The sequence below is a fragment of the Ranitomeya imitator genome, chromosome 1, assembly GCF_032444005.1.
Source record: "Ranitomeya imitator isolate aRanImi1 chromosome 1, aRanImi1.pri, whole genome shotgun sequence".
Lineage (NCBI taxonomy): Eukaryota > Metazoa > Chordata > Amphibia > Anura > Dendrobatidae > Ranitomeya > Ranitomeya imitator.
This window is the reverse complement of record NC_091282.1, coordinates 434,741,090-434,757,267: the sequence shown is the minus strand read 5'-3', so window position 1 is coordinate 434,757,267 and position 16,178 is coordinate 434,741,090. Positions and strand designations below refer to the sequence as shown.

The 16,178-nt window shown below is 49.9% G+C and overlaps 1 protein-coding gene across 1 annotated transcript in view; it reads left to right on the top strand.

The window, feature by feature from the left end:
• Positions 1-16,178, top strand: part of LOC138670988 (uncharacterized) — a 42,706-nt gene that overhangs the window by 12,076 nt on the left and 14,452 nt on the right. The gene's annotated exons all lie outside the window — the stretch shown is intronic.

The window sequence follows — 16,178 nt, the reverse complement described above, 5'->3', positions numbered from 1 at the left end:
AATTTTTTCAGGTCAGTATTACTCTATGTGCAAATGGAGTTTTATGGAACCATTCAAAAAAGATGAGTTTTTCAAGTGGAAACTTTTTACGAAAGCAAATCTGCTCTAAAGTCTTTGTCTCCACATAGCATTAGATCTCTGGCCATGATTTTCATTTATATTTTCAATTGTGCCAAATTAAAGAATGATATCTGAATTTTTTTGTGTCAGTATTAGGATATATGCAGATGGAGATTTATTGAGGCATTCAAAAAAGAAGACTTTTTAAAGCAAAAACACCCTTTCAATGGGGAGCATTTAAAGGAGTTTTAGCTTTATAAAGTGGCTCCTAAAGCACTTTTTAAGAGTTCTTGAAGTGTTTTTGAAGAGTTTTTTACTAAAGCTTTTTCTTTGCAGCCTTTTGATTTACAGTGTCTACTTTAGAGCAAATTCCAGCAGGATCTGCTTCAAAGATGCAATATCCCCTTTTATTTTCACCTGGCATATTTTAAACCCTGAAGTGGAATAAATCACTCAAAATAGCTATGAGTGTGTGTTCACACTAAGTTCTATTTTTCCTGCATTTTCAGGGCAGAAACTCTACAAGACTGTGCATACAGAGGTTTTTAGCTGAGTTTTCAGAGCAGAATCTGGGCAGAAACTCCAAATTTTTAAGGAGCTATGAGATTTGCAGGTGCATTTGTAGAGTTTCCACTCAGTTTCAACTAGGTGGCTATATGCACATGACGTCTTTTTTCAGGCGGCTTCCACCACTGGAATCATTTGAAAACCCTATCAAACATTGCTCAAAAGAATGAACATAAGAAATTCTATGTAAAACTGACTTGCTCTGTCTATGTTGAGGTTTTTAAATGTCTTTTGACCACTTCAGGTTTCTAAAAATGCCAAGCGGTTAAAAGAAGTCACATGTCCACTCTTTTAGCGTTTTCCACCAGGAGCATGCTGTGTATTTTACAATACAAATCAGTGGAAAAGCTTAATACATGCCTGGGCTTGCAACAAGACTTTTTTTTGGAGTGTTTTGCCATTGATTTTGCTTAAAAGAGCTAACTGTTTCTTCATGTTTAAATGGAGTGAAAAATGCTACCAGAAAAAAAGACTTCACCGAAACAATGGGAAAACCTTTCAAAAAAGCTGTCTCAAAATTGTCCAGGAAACAACCAAAAAGATGACACAAAAGACGATTCAGGGGAAGAAATGTCCTAAATTTCTTGAAAAGTCTTCTGCGTGAAAAACTCATCAAGTTGTACTGAGTTTAAAAGCCGTCATATGCACATACCAGTTCCTGTTCCAAAAATTCATTAAAAAACTGAGTGTGTGCGCAGTCCAACACTTCAAACAAAACTTGTGTTTTTTGAACTTCTAGTGGTGTTTGGAAAAGTTTTGATCAAAAGTTCCTGAAAAAACCTCAGCGTGAATCTTTAGGTTATTTGCAGATGAAATTTTATTAAGGCATTTAAAAACAATGAGTTTTGCAAGCAGAAACCACTTAGGAAAACACCACTTTATTAGGTACTTCAGGGAAGAGTTTTTATGTTCGTGATGTGTTTCCTGGGGATTTTTTGCAGAGTTTGCAATGAGATTTTCACTCTTAAGTAGTGTTGAGCGATACCTTCCGATATCGGAAAGTATCGGTATCGGATTGGATCGGCCGATATTCAAAAAATATCGATATCGCCGATACCGATACCCGATCCCAATGCAAGTCAATGGGACCAAAATATCGGAATTAAAATAAACCCTTTCTTTCCTTGTAGGATCATTCTACATGAAGGAAAACAACTAAGAATAATGCAGGATGTATTTGGGGAGGTGGCGGAGACATTAAAGGCATAGAGGTTTAGCCCAATCAAATAGAATAGCATGATTTTTTATTTTTTTTAAAGACGTTCGGGGTGACAAAGATATTGAGTATGTAAATTTTTTTTAATTTTGTTAGATATTGATGTTTCACTATTCCACGCCTTTCCCCTTATTTTTTTTTTACTTTTCCCACACTTTCATCTTCGTCATCATCAGCATCTTTGACATCAACTTCTTCTTCACCTTATTCATCTTCTTCTTCATCTTCTACCTATTTTTTTTTAATTACATTCTTCATATTCATTTTATTCAACTATTATTATTCTTCCTATCTAATATATAATTGCCTAGAATACTACTTCCTGCAATTTGTGCCAACTTCCGTGGCTTTGTCCGGAGCTAATGTCCGGAGCTAATGTCCGGAGCTAATATCTGGAGATTAATTGCCTAGAATGCTACTTCCTGCAATTTGTGCCAACTTCCGTGGCTTTGTCCGGAGCTAATGTCCGGAGCTAATGTCCGGAGCTAATGTGCGGAGATAATGTCCGGAGCTAATGTCCGGAGCTAATGTCCGGAGCTAATGTCCGGAGATAAGTGACGTCAACAGTGTCCAGTGTCTGATTGGTTGCCGCCTGCTGCGAGCGACCAATCAGAAATGTGCCGTACTGTGACACACTCCGCCCGCCATTTTGGTGTGATTTTTGAATTTTTACCTCACAGCAAGTTTCTACTGCGTGGAGGCGGGCCCAGTGACGTTGCTCTTCAAGCTCCTGCCGAATTTCGTCAAAAAAATGATAATACCATTTACCAAAACTATATATATTTAGTTGTGAAGTGGTTCAGTGACATTTTCACACCAATTTTGAACTTTTGTTTGGTGTTTTCTCCATATACTGCCTATTATTCACTGACTGTTATACTGAGAGACTGCCGTTTATTAACCTCTTCTTTGCCACATTGGGTATATTGCTCTATTATTTGCCACATAAGGACATTGTCCATTATTGCCCAGCAATTTCTCTGCAATATAAACTGCCTATTTATTAATATCTGCATTCCTGCAAAGAACTATTGCCTATTATTAACTGGCTATTTTCCTACTACCTGACACTGCCTCTTATTAACCTGTGGTTTGCCACCACCACGCTTAAAGCTGTTTAGCTTAGCCAACATGAGCTCTAATAGTAAGGATACTAATGACACAGAGCCCAAAGCTGCTGATGGCGCACGTAAGATTAGGTCTGATAGAAAGTATACTAATAATGCAGAGCAAAAAGACGCCGATGCCGCACGTAAGCGCAAACAGCGTGCTAACAAGAGTACAGAGGATAGATGCAAGCGCATGGAACACGCAAAGTTGTCGTCTGATGTCTTTCATCCCTCCCCTCATAAGCATGTTCATGGATCCTGTGTACTGTAACTGTACCTTAAATAACAAGAATTGTCAAGAGCTGGTGAGTGCAGCCATTTTTTGTTCTTTCTTACTATTATTTATTAATTGTATTATTCTTACATTTGAATAAATAAAGTATATATGGATTCTAGACTCCCGATTCTTTAGAATCGGGCTGCCATCTAGTTCTACATATTCATTTTAGTCAACTGTTATTATTCTTCCTATTCTACTTCTTCATCATATTCTCATTTGTGACAGGCATTCCCGTAGTTGTTATCTATAAAAGTTTGAAGATTACACCTTCCCTTCTGCCTGTCACAAAAGTTACATTTGTCCGCGTTCAGTTTGGCCTGCAGCATCAGGCTTTATCCAGGGGCACCACGAGGAGGAACGGACTCACCCCCATAAACTGCTTAGTCTTCTTCTGCATATAATTTAGATAATAACTTTTGCTCTGATATTAAGTGTTATGCTTAATGTTCTTCTGCTCTTTGTTCTGCAGCCTCTTGTTCTTCTGCTTCTCGGTCTTCCATGTCGTCGTCTCCAGGGTCGTCGTCTCCAGGGTCGTCGTCTCCACCGTCGTCGTCTCCGCCGTCGTCGTCTCCGCCGTCGTCATCATCGGGGTGGTCTTCAGGGTCGTCATCTCCAGGGTCGTCGTCATCTCACTGGTTGTCGTCTCTGGTGTCGTCGTCATCTTAGGGGTGGTCTTTCGGGTCGTCGACTTTAGGGTCTTCAACTTGGAAATGTAGCAGAAGGTACAAGAAGGCTGAGAAAATGCCGAGAACCAGCTGATGGAACTGGAACTCGGATGGCTACCCGAAGGTTCAAGAGCCTATGGAACTACCGAGGACCAGCTGACGTTACTGGAACCCGGTTACTAAGCAGGAGGTACCCGTGCTAAAAAGCACTACCAAGGACCGCCTGACGTTGGCGGAACTCGGATACCCAGAAGGAGGCACCTAAGCCAAAGGCTCTGCCTGGAACCAGCTGACATTACTGGAACCAGGATGGGGAGCAGAAGGTGCAAGAGCAAAAGACACTGCCGAGAACCAGCTGACGGTACTGGAACCCGGATGGGTAGCCCAAGGTCCAAGAGCCAATGGAACTACCAAGGACCAGCTGACATTACTGGAACCCGGTTACTAAGCAGGAGGTACCCGTGCCTGAAAGCACTACCAAGGACCACCTGACGTTAGTGAAACTTGGATACCCAGAAGGAGGCACCTAAGGCAAAAGGCTCTGCCCGGAACCAGCTGACGGTACTGGAACCAGGATGGGGAGCAGAAGGTACAAGAGCAAAAGACACTGCCGAGAACCAGCTGACGGTGCTGGAACCAGGTGGTGGACCCGAAGGTCCACAGGAGAGGAGAGAACCGCTAGGCCGCGAGGCAGCCGCAGTTACCGAACCCCAACAGTCCTACAGGGGGAGCTTGGCCTACTGGCACTACAGAACCAGCCTTGACTACCAATTCACGCAGCCCACATAGGAAGCTCCTAAACTGGAGGCACCCTGGAGTTGGCTAACTCGACCACAACACGACGGGGCAACGCATAGGCGTCTCAGTGAGCTTGACACTACCCGGAAACAGCTGACGGTGCTGGAACCAGGATGCGTTGCCTATTAAAGATTGTCTTCCTACAGCCCCGCTAGTTAGGCACTGGAGTAAGCTTTGTGTCTGCGTTGCGTTTGCAGGACACTTTGCCGGCTACACAGCAGGGGAACAGCTGGCGGTGCTGAACCCCACTGACACAATGGCGGGTGTTTTTCTCTGTGCAGCTAGCACTTCCGGGCAAAAACTAGCGGTGTTAGAGCCCAGGGGCAGCAGGAGGAGGAGAGGAGCATAGTGTAGGCCGAAGCCTAGTTGAACCAATTTCAAAGGTAACCTTTAACCCCCCTCAGGTGTTACAAAGTACAAGAGCCACACCTTGTGCAGCATTAATGCTGCACAAGTGAAAGGTTGCTCTATTAATTTGTCTACTTGCACACGCTGAATGAAAGACGTACACAATTTAGCCCATTCTACAGTCAAACTGTAGTGGAGGCGTGACTTGTATTTTTAAGGAGACGCAGCACAGGTGTCCCAAATAACGCCTTGGTGCTTGGCGCAGCTTCCTGAGCGTTGTTATTTGCTGTACAGGAGTCTGCACTCTTGTGTTATCCCTTGGCAATGCCCTGTTAGCGCTGCCCGTTTTATGACATCATTTCATGTTGGCCGGTGCGGTTAACGATGGACATAAGTCCCAGACCCACAGTGCCTTTTCATAAAGTCACACTGCGGTGCTGGGATTCGTGGCCTTGAGCAGTAAATATTTTCGCCGCTCACACACATCCTTACACCTGCTTCAGACTGGGCGGCCTCTGCTGATCCCTTCTCGCATGCCTTGGCCATGAGGCCGCACAGTCTGAAGAAGGTGGAAGGAGATGAGTGACGACAGGCGAACATATGCACTGCTCGTGCCCATAAACCACACCCTCGCTGACAAAATAAATAAGACACCGAGGTGTGTTGTTTCTAGCAGGGCGGACGCTCAGGCGCAGACAGCTAACCAATGATGTCAAAAGACGGGAAGCGCTACCAAGGGGGGTGCTGCGTATCATTAGAAAGGAAAGTCACACCTCAGGGACAGTGGAATGGTCTCAATGAGACACATTTTTTACGTGTTGAGTTCCACGTGGGCAAGGAGAAAAAGTCAGCCACCTTGTACAAATGCAGCAGTACTGCTGTACAAGGTGGCTGTTATACATAGAAACACCTGGGGGTGGGGGGCAGGCTCCCTTCAATTTCAGTTCATGTGCCTGCGTGGCGTTTGCAGGTCACGTTGCCGGCTACACAGCAGGGGAACAGCTGGCGGTGCTGAACCCCAATAACACATTGGCTGGTGTTCTTCTCTGTGCAGCTAGCATGTCCGAGCAAAAACTGGTGGTGTTTGAGCCCAGGGTCAGCAGGAGGAGGAGGGGAGCAGAGTGTAGGCCGAAGCCTGCACTGGTGGCAGCTTTTGGTCAGTTGTGCCAGCGTGGCTTGTGCTGGACACGTTGCCGACTACACAGCAGGGGACCAGCTGGCGGTGCTGAACCCCACTAACACATTGGCTGGTGTTTTTCTCTGTGCAGCTAGCACTTCCAGGCTACAACTGGCGGTGTTATAGCCCAGGGTCTGCAGGAGGAGGAGAGGAGCGGAGTGTAGGCCGAAGCCTAATAGAACCAATTTCAAAGGTAACCTTTAACCCCCCCTCAGGTGTTGCAAGGTACAAGAGCCACACCTTGTGCAGCATTAATGCTGCACAAGTAAAAGGTTGCTCTATTAATTTTGCGCCTTGCACACGCTGAATAAAACACGTACACTATTTAGCCCATTATACTGTCAAACAGTAGAGGAGGCGTGACTTGTCTTTTTAAGGAGACGCAACACAGGTGTCAAAATTTACACCTAGGTGCTGGGCGCAGATTCCTGAGCGTTGTTATTTGCTGTACAGGGGTCTGCGCTCTTGTTATCCCTTGGCCATGCGCTGTGAGCGCTGCCTGTCTTCTCACCTCATTTCATGTTGGCCGGTGCGGTTAGCGATGGCCATGAAACCCAGACCCGCAGTGTATTTTCTTTAAGTCACACTACGGGGCTGGGATTCGTGACCTTGCGCAGTAAATTTTTTCACCTGTCACTCATGTCCTTACACCTGCATCAGACTGGGTGGCCTCATCTGATCCGTTCTCGCATGCCGCGGCCATGAGGCCGCACAGTCTGAAGAAGGCGGAAGGAGATGAGTAAAGACAGGCGAAGATATGCACTGCTCGTGCCCATCAATCACACCCTCGCAGTCAAAATAAGTAAGACAACGAGGAGCGTTGTTTCAGGCAGGGCGGACGCACAGGCGCAGCCAGCCAACCAATGATGTCAGAAGACGGGCAGTGCTACCAAGGGGGGGTGCTGCGTTTCATTAAAAAGGAAAGTCACACCTCAGGGACATTGTAATGGTCTGTAATGAGACACATTTTGTAGGTGTTAAATTCAACGTGGGAAAGGAGAAAAAGTCAGCCACCTTGTACAAATGCAGCAGTACTGTTGTACAAGGTGGCTGTTATACATAGAAACACCTGGGGGTGGGGGTCAGGGTCCCTTTAATTTCAGTTCAGGTGCCTGCGTGGCGTTTGCAGGTCACATTGCCGGCTACACAGCAGGGGAACAGCTGGCGGTGCTGAACCCCACTAACACATTGGCTGGGGATTTTCTCTGTGCAGCTAGCAGGTCCGGGCAAAAACTGGCGGTGATAGAGCCCAGGGTCAGCAGGAGGAGGAGAGGAGCAGAGTGTAGGCCGAAGCCTGCACTGGTGGCAGCTTTTGGTCTGTTGTGCCAGCGTGGCTTGTGCTGGACACGTTGCCGACTACACAGCAGGGGAACAGTTGGCGGTGCTGAACCCCACTGACACATTGGCTGGTGTTTTTCTCTGTGCAGCTAGCTGGTCCGGGCAAACACTGGCGGTGTTAGAGCCCAGGGTCAGCAGGAGGAGGAAAGGAGCGGAGTGTAGGCCGAAGCCTGCACTGGTGGCAGCTTTTGTTCGGTTGTGCCAGCGTGGCTGGTGCTGGACACGTTGCCGACTACACAGCAGGGGAACACCTGGCGGTGCTGAACCCCACTAACACATTGGCTGGTGTTTTTCTCTGTGCAGCTAGCAGGTCCGGGCAAAAACTGGCGGTGCTAGAGCCCAGGGTCAGCAGGAGGAGGAGAGGAGCGGAGTGTAGGCCGAAGCCTGCATTGGTGGCAGCTTTTGTTCAGTTGTGCCAGCGTGGCTTGTGCTGGACACGTTGCCGACTACACAGCAGGGGAACAGCTGGCGGTGCTGAACCCCACTGACACATTGGCGTGTGTTTTTCTCTGTGCAGCTAGCAGTTCCGGGCAAAAACTGGCGGTGTTAGAGCCCAGGGTCAGCAGGAGGAGGAGAGGAGCAGAGTGTAGGCCGAAGCCTGCACTGGTGGCAGCTTTTGGTCTGTTGTGCCAGCGTGGCTTGTGCTGGACACGTTGCCGACTACACAGCAGGGGAACAGTTGGCGGTGCTGAACCCCACTGACACATTGGCTGGTGTTTTTCTCTGTGCAGCTAGCTGGTCCGGGCAAACACTGGCGGTGTTAGAGCCCAGGGTCAGCAGGAGGAGGAAAGGAGCGGAGTGTAGGCCGAAGCCTGCACTGGTGGCAGCTTTTGTTCGGTTGTGCCAGCGTGGCTGGTGCTGGACACGTTGCCGACTACACAGCAGGGGAACACCTGGCGGTGCTGAACCCCACTAACACATTGGCTGGTGTTTTTCTCTGTGCAGCTAGCAGGTCCGGGCAAAAACTGGCGGTGCTAGAGCCCAGGGTCAGCAGGAGGAGGAGAGGAGCGGAGTGTAGGCCGAAGCCTGCATTGGTGGCAGCTTTTGTTCAGTTGTGCCAGCGTGGCTTGTGCTGGACACGTTGCCGACTACACAGCAGGGGAACAGCTGGCGGTGCTGAACCCCACTGACACATTGGCGTGTGTTTTTCTCTGTGCAGCTAGCAGTTCCGGGCAAAAACTGGCGGTGTTAGAGCCCAGGGTCAGCAGGAGGAGGAGAGGAGCAGAGTGTAGGCCGAAGCCTAGTTGAACCAATTTCAAAGGTAACCTTTAACCCCCCCTCAGGTGTTACAAAGTACAAGAGCCACACCTTGTTCAGCATTAATGCTGCACAAGTAAAAGGTTGCTCTATTAATTTGTCTACTTGCACACACTGAATGAAAGACGTACACAATTTAGCCCATTCTACAGTCAAACTGTAGTGGAGGCGTGACTTGTATTTTTAAGGAGACGCAGCACAGGTGTCCCAAATAACGCCTTGGTGCTTGGCGCAGCTTCCTGAGCGTTGTTATTTGCTGTACAGGAGTCTGCGCTCTTGTGTTATCCCTTGGCAATGCCCTGTTAGTTCTGCCCGTCTTATGACCTCATTTCATGTTGGCCGGTGCGGTTAGCAATGGACATGAATCCCAGACACACAGTGTGTTTTCAAAAAATCACACTGCGGGGATGGGATTCATGGCCTTGTACAGTAAATATGCTCGCCGCTCACACATGTCCTTACACCTGCTTCAGACTGGGCGGCCTCAGCTGATCCCTTATCGCATGCCTTGGCCATGAGGCCGCCCAGTCTGAAGAAGGCGGAAGGAGATTAGTGAAGACAGGCGAACATATGCATTGCACATGCCCATCAATCACACCCTCGCTGTCAAAATAAGTAAGACACCGAGGGGCGTTGTGTCGAGCAGGGCGGACACACAGGCGCAGCCAGTCAACCAATGATGTCAGATGACGAGAAGCGCTACCAAGGGGTGTGCTGCGTATTATTAGAAAGGAAAGTCACACCTCAGGGACAGTGGAATGGTCTCAATGAGACACATTTTGTACGTGTTGAGTTCCACGTGGGCAAGGAAAAAAAGTCAGCCACCTTATACAAATGCGGCATTACTGCTGTACAAGGTGGCTGTTATACATAGAAACACCTTGGGGGTGGGTGGCAGGCTCCCTTCAATTTCAGTTCATGTGCCTGCGTGGCGTTTGCAGGTCACGTTGCCGGCTACACAGCAGGGGAACAGCTGGCGGTGCTGAACTCCACTGACACATTGGCGGGTGTTTTTCTCTGTGCAGCTAGCAGGTCCGGGCAAAAATTGGCGGTGTTAGAGCCCAGGGTCAGCAGGAGTAGGAGAGGAGCAGAGTGTAGGCCGAAGCCTGCACTGGTGGCAGCTTTTGTTCGGTTGTGCCAGCGTGGCTTGTGCTGGACACATTGCCGACTACACAGCAGGGGAACAGCTGGCGGTGCTGAACCCCACTGACACATTGGCGTGTGTTTTTCTCTGTGCAGCTAGCAGTTCCGGGCAAAAACTGGTGGTGTTAGAGCCCAGGGTCTGCAGGAGGAGGAGAGGAGCAGAGTGTAGGCCGAAGCCTAGTTGAACCAATTTCAAAGGTAACCTTTAACCCCCCCTCAGGTGTTACAAAGTACAAGAGCCACACCTTGTGCAGCATTAATGCTGCACAAGTGAAAGGTTGCTCTATTAATTTGTCTACTTGCACACGCTGAATGAAAGACGTACACAATTTAGCCCATTCTACAGTCAAACTGTAGTGGAGGCGTGACTTGTATTTTTAAGGAGACACAGCACAGGTGTCCCAAATAACGCCTTGGTGCTTGGCGCAGCTTCCTGAGCGTTGTTATTTGCTGTACAGGAGACTGCGCTCTTGTGTTATCCCTTGGCAATGCCCTGTTAGCGCTGCCCGTCTTATGACCTCATTTCATGTTGGCCGGTGCGGTTAGCGATGGACATAAATCCCAGACACACAGTGTGTTTTCATAAAATCACACTGCGGGGATGGGATTCATGGCCTTGTGCAGTAAATATGCTCGCCGCTCACACATGTCCTTACACCTGCTTCAGACTGGGCGGCCTCAGCTGATCCCTTATCGCATGCCTTGGCCATGAGGCCGCCCAGTCTGAAGAAGGCGGAAGGAGATTAGTGAAGACAGGCGAACATATGCATTGCACATGCCCATCAATCACACCCTCGCTGTCAAAATAAGTAAGACACCGAGGGGCGTTGTGTCGAGCAGGGCGGATGCACAGGTGCAGCCAGTCAACCAATGATGTCAGAAGACGGGAAGCGCTACCAAGGGGGGTGCTGCGTATCATTAGAAAGGAAAGTCACACATCAGGGACAGTGGAATGGTCTCAATGAGACACATTTTGTACGTGTTGAGTTCCACGTGGGCAAGAAAAAAAAGACAGCCACCTTGTACAAATGCAGCATTACTGCTGTACAAGGTGGCTGTTATACATAGAAACACCTTGGGGGTGGGTGGCAGGCTCCCTTCAATTTCAGTTCATGTGCCTGCGTGGCATTTGCAGGTCATGTTGCCGGCTACACAGCAGGGGAACAGCTGGCGGTGCTGAACCCCACTGACACATTGGCGGGTGTTGTTCTCTGTGCAGCTAGCACTTCCGGGCCCAAAACTAGCGGTGTTAGAGCCCAGGGTCAGCAGGAGGAGGAGGACTGGAGCAGAGTGTAGGCCGAAGCCTGCACTGGTGGCAGCTTTTGTTCGGTTGTGCCAGCGTGGCTTGTGCTGGACACGTTGCCGGCTACACAGCAGGGGAACAGCTGGCGGTGCTGAACCCCACTGACACATTGGCTGGTGTTTTTCTCTGTGCAGCTAGCAGGTCCGGGCCCAAAACTAGCGGTGTTAGAGCCCAGGGTCAGCAGGAGGAGGAGAGGAGCAGAGTGTAGGCCGAAGCCTGCACTGGTGGCAGCTTTTGTTCGGTTGTGCCAGCGTGGCTTGTGCTGGACACGTTGCCGGCTACACAGCAGGGGAACAGCTGGCGGTGCTGAACCCCACTAACACATTGGCTGGTGCTTTTCTCTGTGCAGCTAGCAGGTCCGGGCAAAAACTGGTGGTGTTAGAGCCCAGGGTCAGCAGGAGGAGGAGAGGAGCAGAGTGTAGGCCGAAGCCTAGTTGAACCAATTTCAAAGGTAACCTTTAACCCCCCCTCAGGTGTTACAAAGTACAAGAGCCACACCTTGTGCAGCATTAATGCTGCACAAGAGAAAGGTTGCTCTATTAATTTGTCTACTTGCACACGCTGAATGAAAGACGTACACAATTTAGCCCATTCTACAGTCAAACTGTAGTGGAGGCGTGATTTGTCTTTTTAAGGAGACGCAGCACAGGTGTCCCAAATAACACCTTGGTGCATGGGCGCAGCTTCCTGAGCGTTGTTATTTGCTGTACAGGAATCTGCGCTCTTGTTATCCCTTGGCAATGCGCTGTTAGTGCTGCCTGTCTTCTGACCTCATTTCAGGTCGGCCGTTGCGGTTAGCGATGGACATGAATCCCAGACCGACAGTGTGTTTTCAAAAATTCACACTGCGTGGCTGGGATTCATGGCCTTGTGCAGTAAATATGTTTGCCGCTCACACATGTCCTTACACCTGCTTCAGACTGGGCGGCCTCATCTGATCCCTTATCGCATGCCGCGGCCATGAGGCCGCCCAGTCTGAGGAAGGCGGAAGGAGATGAGTGAGCACAGGCGAACATATGCACTGCACATGCCCATCAATCACACCCTCGCAGTGAAAATATATGAGACAATGAGGGGGGTTGTGTCGGGCAGGGCGGACGCACAGGCACAGGCAGCCAACCAATGATGTCAAAAGACGGGCAGCGCTATCAAGGGTGGTGCTGCGTATCATTAGAAAGGAAAGTCCCACCTCAGGGACAGTGGAATGGTCTCAATGAGACACATTTAGTACGTGTTTAATTCACCATGGGCAAGGAGAAAAAGTCAGCCTCCTTGTACAAATGCAGCAGTACTGCTGTACAAGGTGGCTGTTATACATAGAAACACCTGGGGGGGGTGGGGGCTGGTTCCCTTTAATTTCAGTTCAGGTGCCTGCATGGCGTTTGCAGGACACGTTGCCAGCTACACAGCAGGGGAACAGCTGGCGGTGCTGAACCCCACTGACACATTGGCTGGTGTTTTTCTCTGTGCAGCTAGCAGTTCCGGGCAAAAACTGGCGGTGTTAGAGCCCAGGGTCAGCAGGAGGAGGAGAGGAGCAGAGTGTAGGCCGAAGCCTGCACTGGTGGCAGCTTTTGGTCTGTTGTGCCAGCGTGGCTTGTGCTGGACACGATGCTGGCTACACAGCAGGGGAACAGCTGGCGGTGCTGAACACAACTAACACATTGGCTGTTGTTTTTCTCTGTGCAGCTAGCAGTTCCGGGCAAAAACTGGCAGTGTTAGAGCCCAGGGTCAGCAGGAGGAGGAGAGGAGCAGAGTGTAGGCCGAAGCCTGCACTGGTGGCAGCTTTTGGACTGTTGTGCCAGCGTGGCTTGTGCTGGACACGATGCCGGCTACACAGCAGGGGAACAGCTGGCGGTGCTGAACCCCACTGACACAATGGTGAGTGTTTTTCTCTGTGCAGCCAGCACTTCCGGGCCCCAACTGGCATAGTTAGAGCCCAGGGTCTGCAGGAGGAGCAGAGTTTAGGCCGAAGCCTAATTGAACCAATTTCAAAGGTAACCTTTAACCCACCCTCAGGTGTTACAATGTTGAAGAGCCACACCTTGTGCAGCAGTAAAGCTCCACAAGTTAAAGGTTGCTCTTTAAGTTTTGCTCATTGCACACGCAAAATGAAAGACGTACACAATTTAGCCCATTGAACAGTAGTACTGTATTGGAGGCTGGACTTGTCTTTTTAACAAGACGCAGCACAGGTGCACATACATAACGCCTTGGTGCTGTGCGCAGCCTCCCGAGCATTGTTATTTGCTGTACAGGAGTCTGCGCTATTGTGATCCCTTGGCCATGCGCTGTGAGCGCTGACTGTCTTCTCACCTCATTTCATGTTGGCCGGTGCGGTTAGCAATGGCCATGAATCCCAGACCCGCATTGTGTTTTCAAAAATTCACACTGCGTGGCTGGGATTCGTGGCCTTGTGCAGTAAATATGTTTGCCGCTCACACATGTCCTTACACCTGCTTCAGACTGGGCGGCCTCAGCTGACCCCTTATCGCCTACCACGGCCATGAGGCCGCACAGTCTGAAGAAGGCGGAAGGAGATGAGTTAAGACAGGCGAACATATGCACTGCACATGCCCATCAATCACACCCTCGCAGCGAAAATATATGAGACAACGAGGGGGGTTGTGTCGGGCAGGGCGGGCGCACAGGCGCAGACAGCCAACCAATGATGTCAGAAGACGGGCAGCGCTACCAAGGGTGGTGCTGCGTACCATTAGAAAGGAAAGTCACACCTCAGGTACAGTGGAATGGTCTCAATGAGACACATTTTGTACGTGTTGAGTTCCACGTTGGCAAGGAGAAAAAGTCAGCCACCTTGTACAAATGCAGCATTACTGCTGTACAAGGTGGCTGTTATACATAGAAACACCTTGGGGTGGGTGGCATGGTCCCTTTAATTTCAGTTCATGTGCCTGCGTTGCGTTTGCAGGTCACGTTGCCGGCTACACAGCAGGGGAACAGCTGGCGGTGCTGAACCCCACTAACACATTGGCTGGTGTTTTTCTCTGTGCAGCTAGCAGTTCCGGGCAAAAACTGACGGTGTTAGAGCTCAGGGTCAGCAGGAGGAGGAGAGGAGCAGAGTGTAGGCCGAAGCCTGCACTGGTGGCAGCTTTTGTTCTGTTGTGCCAGCGTGGCTTGTGCTGGACACGTTGCCGACTACACAGCAGGGGAACAGCTGGCGGTGCTGAACCCCACTGACACATCAGCTAGTGTTTTTTCTGTGTACAAAACACTTCCAGGTGGCAACTGACAGTGTTGAAACCCAGGGAATCAATGAGGAGCAGAGTGTAGGCCGAAGCCTGCAGTGCAGCAAGTTGAAAGGGAATCTTTAACCCCCCCCAGACATTTGTTGCTGATAGAGCCATCTTGTACAGCAGTAATACTGCACATGGAAAATGGTGGCTCCTAAAATTATGCTCCTTGCAAACGCTAAAGTACACACTCATATAATGTGTCCCCTCACACCGTCAAACCGTCACGGAAGTGGGACTTTCCTTTGTAATGTGACACAGCACAGCCGTCATTCCAACCCCCTTGGTGCCGTGCGCCACCTCCTCAAAGTTGTTTGGTTCTGTCACGGAGCCCGCGCTGTAATTTTATCCCTTGGCCATGCACAGTTAGCGGTGCCCGTCTTCTGACATCATTTAGGTGTCAGGCTGGCAGTGCCTGTGCGTCAAAGCTGCCCGAGATACAACCTCGCAGTGTCATCTAATGTAATCCCACTGCGGGCCAAAGATCCATGGGCATGCGCAGTGCATATCATCGCCTCTCACTCACCTCCTTCCTGCTTCTTCAGACTGTGCGGCGTCACGGCCGTGGCATGCTATTAGGGATCAGCTGACGCCGCCTAGTCTGAAGAAGCGTGAAGAAGGGTAGTGAGAGGCAAGTATATGCACTGTGCATGGCCATGGATACCAGGCCCACTGTGGGATCACATTAGACGACACTGCGAGGTGGCATTTTGGGCAGCGTGGACGCACAGGCGCAGCCAGGACGACAACAAATGATGTCAGAGGACGGGCAGAGCAAACTATGCATGGCCAAGGGATAACATAACAGCGCAGGGTCCATGACGGAATCAAACAACGCTAAGGAGGCAGCGCACGGTGCCAAGGGGGTAGCAATGACGGCTGTGCTGAGTCACATTACAAAGGAAAGTCCCACCCCTGGGACGGTTGGACGGTGTGAGGGCACACATTACATGAGTGTGTAGTTCAGCGTTTACAAGCAGCATAATTTCAAGAGCGACCTTTTCCTTGTGCAGTATTAGTGCTGCACAAGGTGGCTCTTTCAGTAACAAACGCCTAGGGGGGGGGGGGACAGGTCCCCTTACATGTTAGTTGTGCCAGCGTGGCGGTCGCATGACACGTTGCCGGATACACAGCTGGGGATCAGCTGACGTTACTGAACCCCAATAACAGAGGAGCGACTGTTGACTGTGCAGACAGCACTTCCAGGCACCAACTGGCGGTGTTAGAGCCCAGGGACAGCAGGAGGAGCAGATTGGAGGTATTGCCGCACACACAGCTGGGGATCAGCTGACGTTACTGAACCCCAATAACAGAGGAGCGACTGTTGACTGTGCAGACAGCACTTCCAGGCACCAACTGGTGGTGTTAGAGACCAGGGACAGCAGGAGGAGCAGAGGAACAGAGTGTAGGCCGAAGCCTGATTGGAGCAAGTTGAAAGGGAACCTTTAACCCCCCCAAGACGTTTGTAGCTGAAAGAGCCATCTTGTGCAGCACTAAGGATGCAAAAGGAAAAGGTTGCTCTTTTAATTATGCTCCTTGCAAACACAGAAGTAAACACAAAAAATGTGTCACTTAACACCGTAAAACCGTCCCGGAGGTGGGAATTTCCTTCGTAATGGGACGCAGCACAGCTGTCATTCGTATCCCCTTGGTGCCTTGCGCTGCC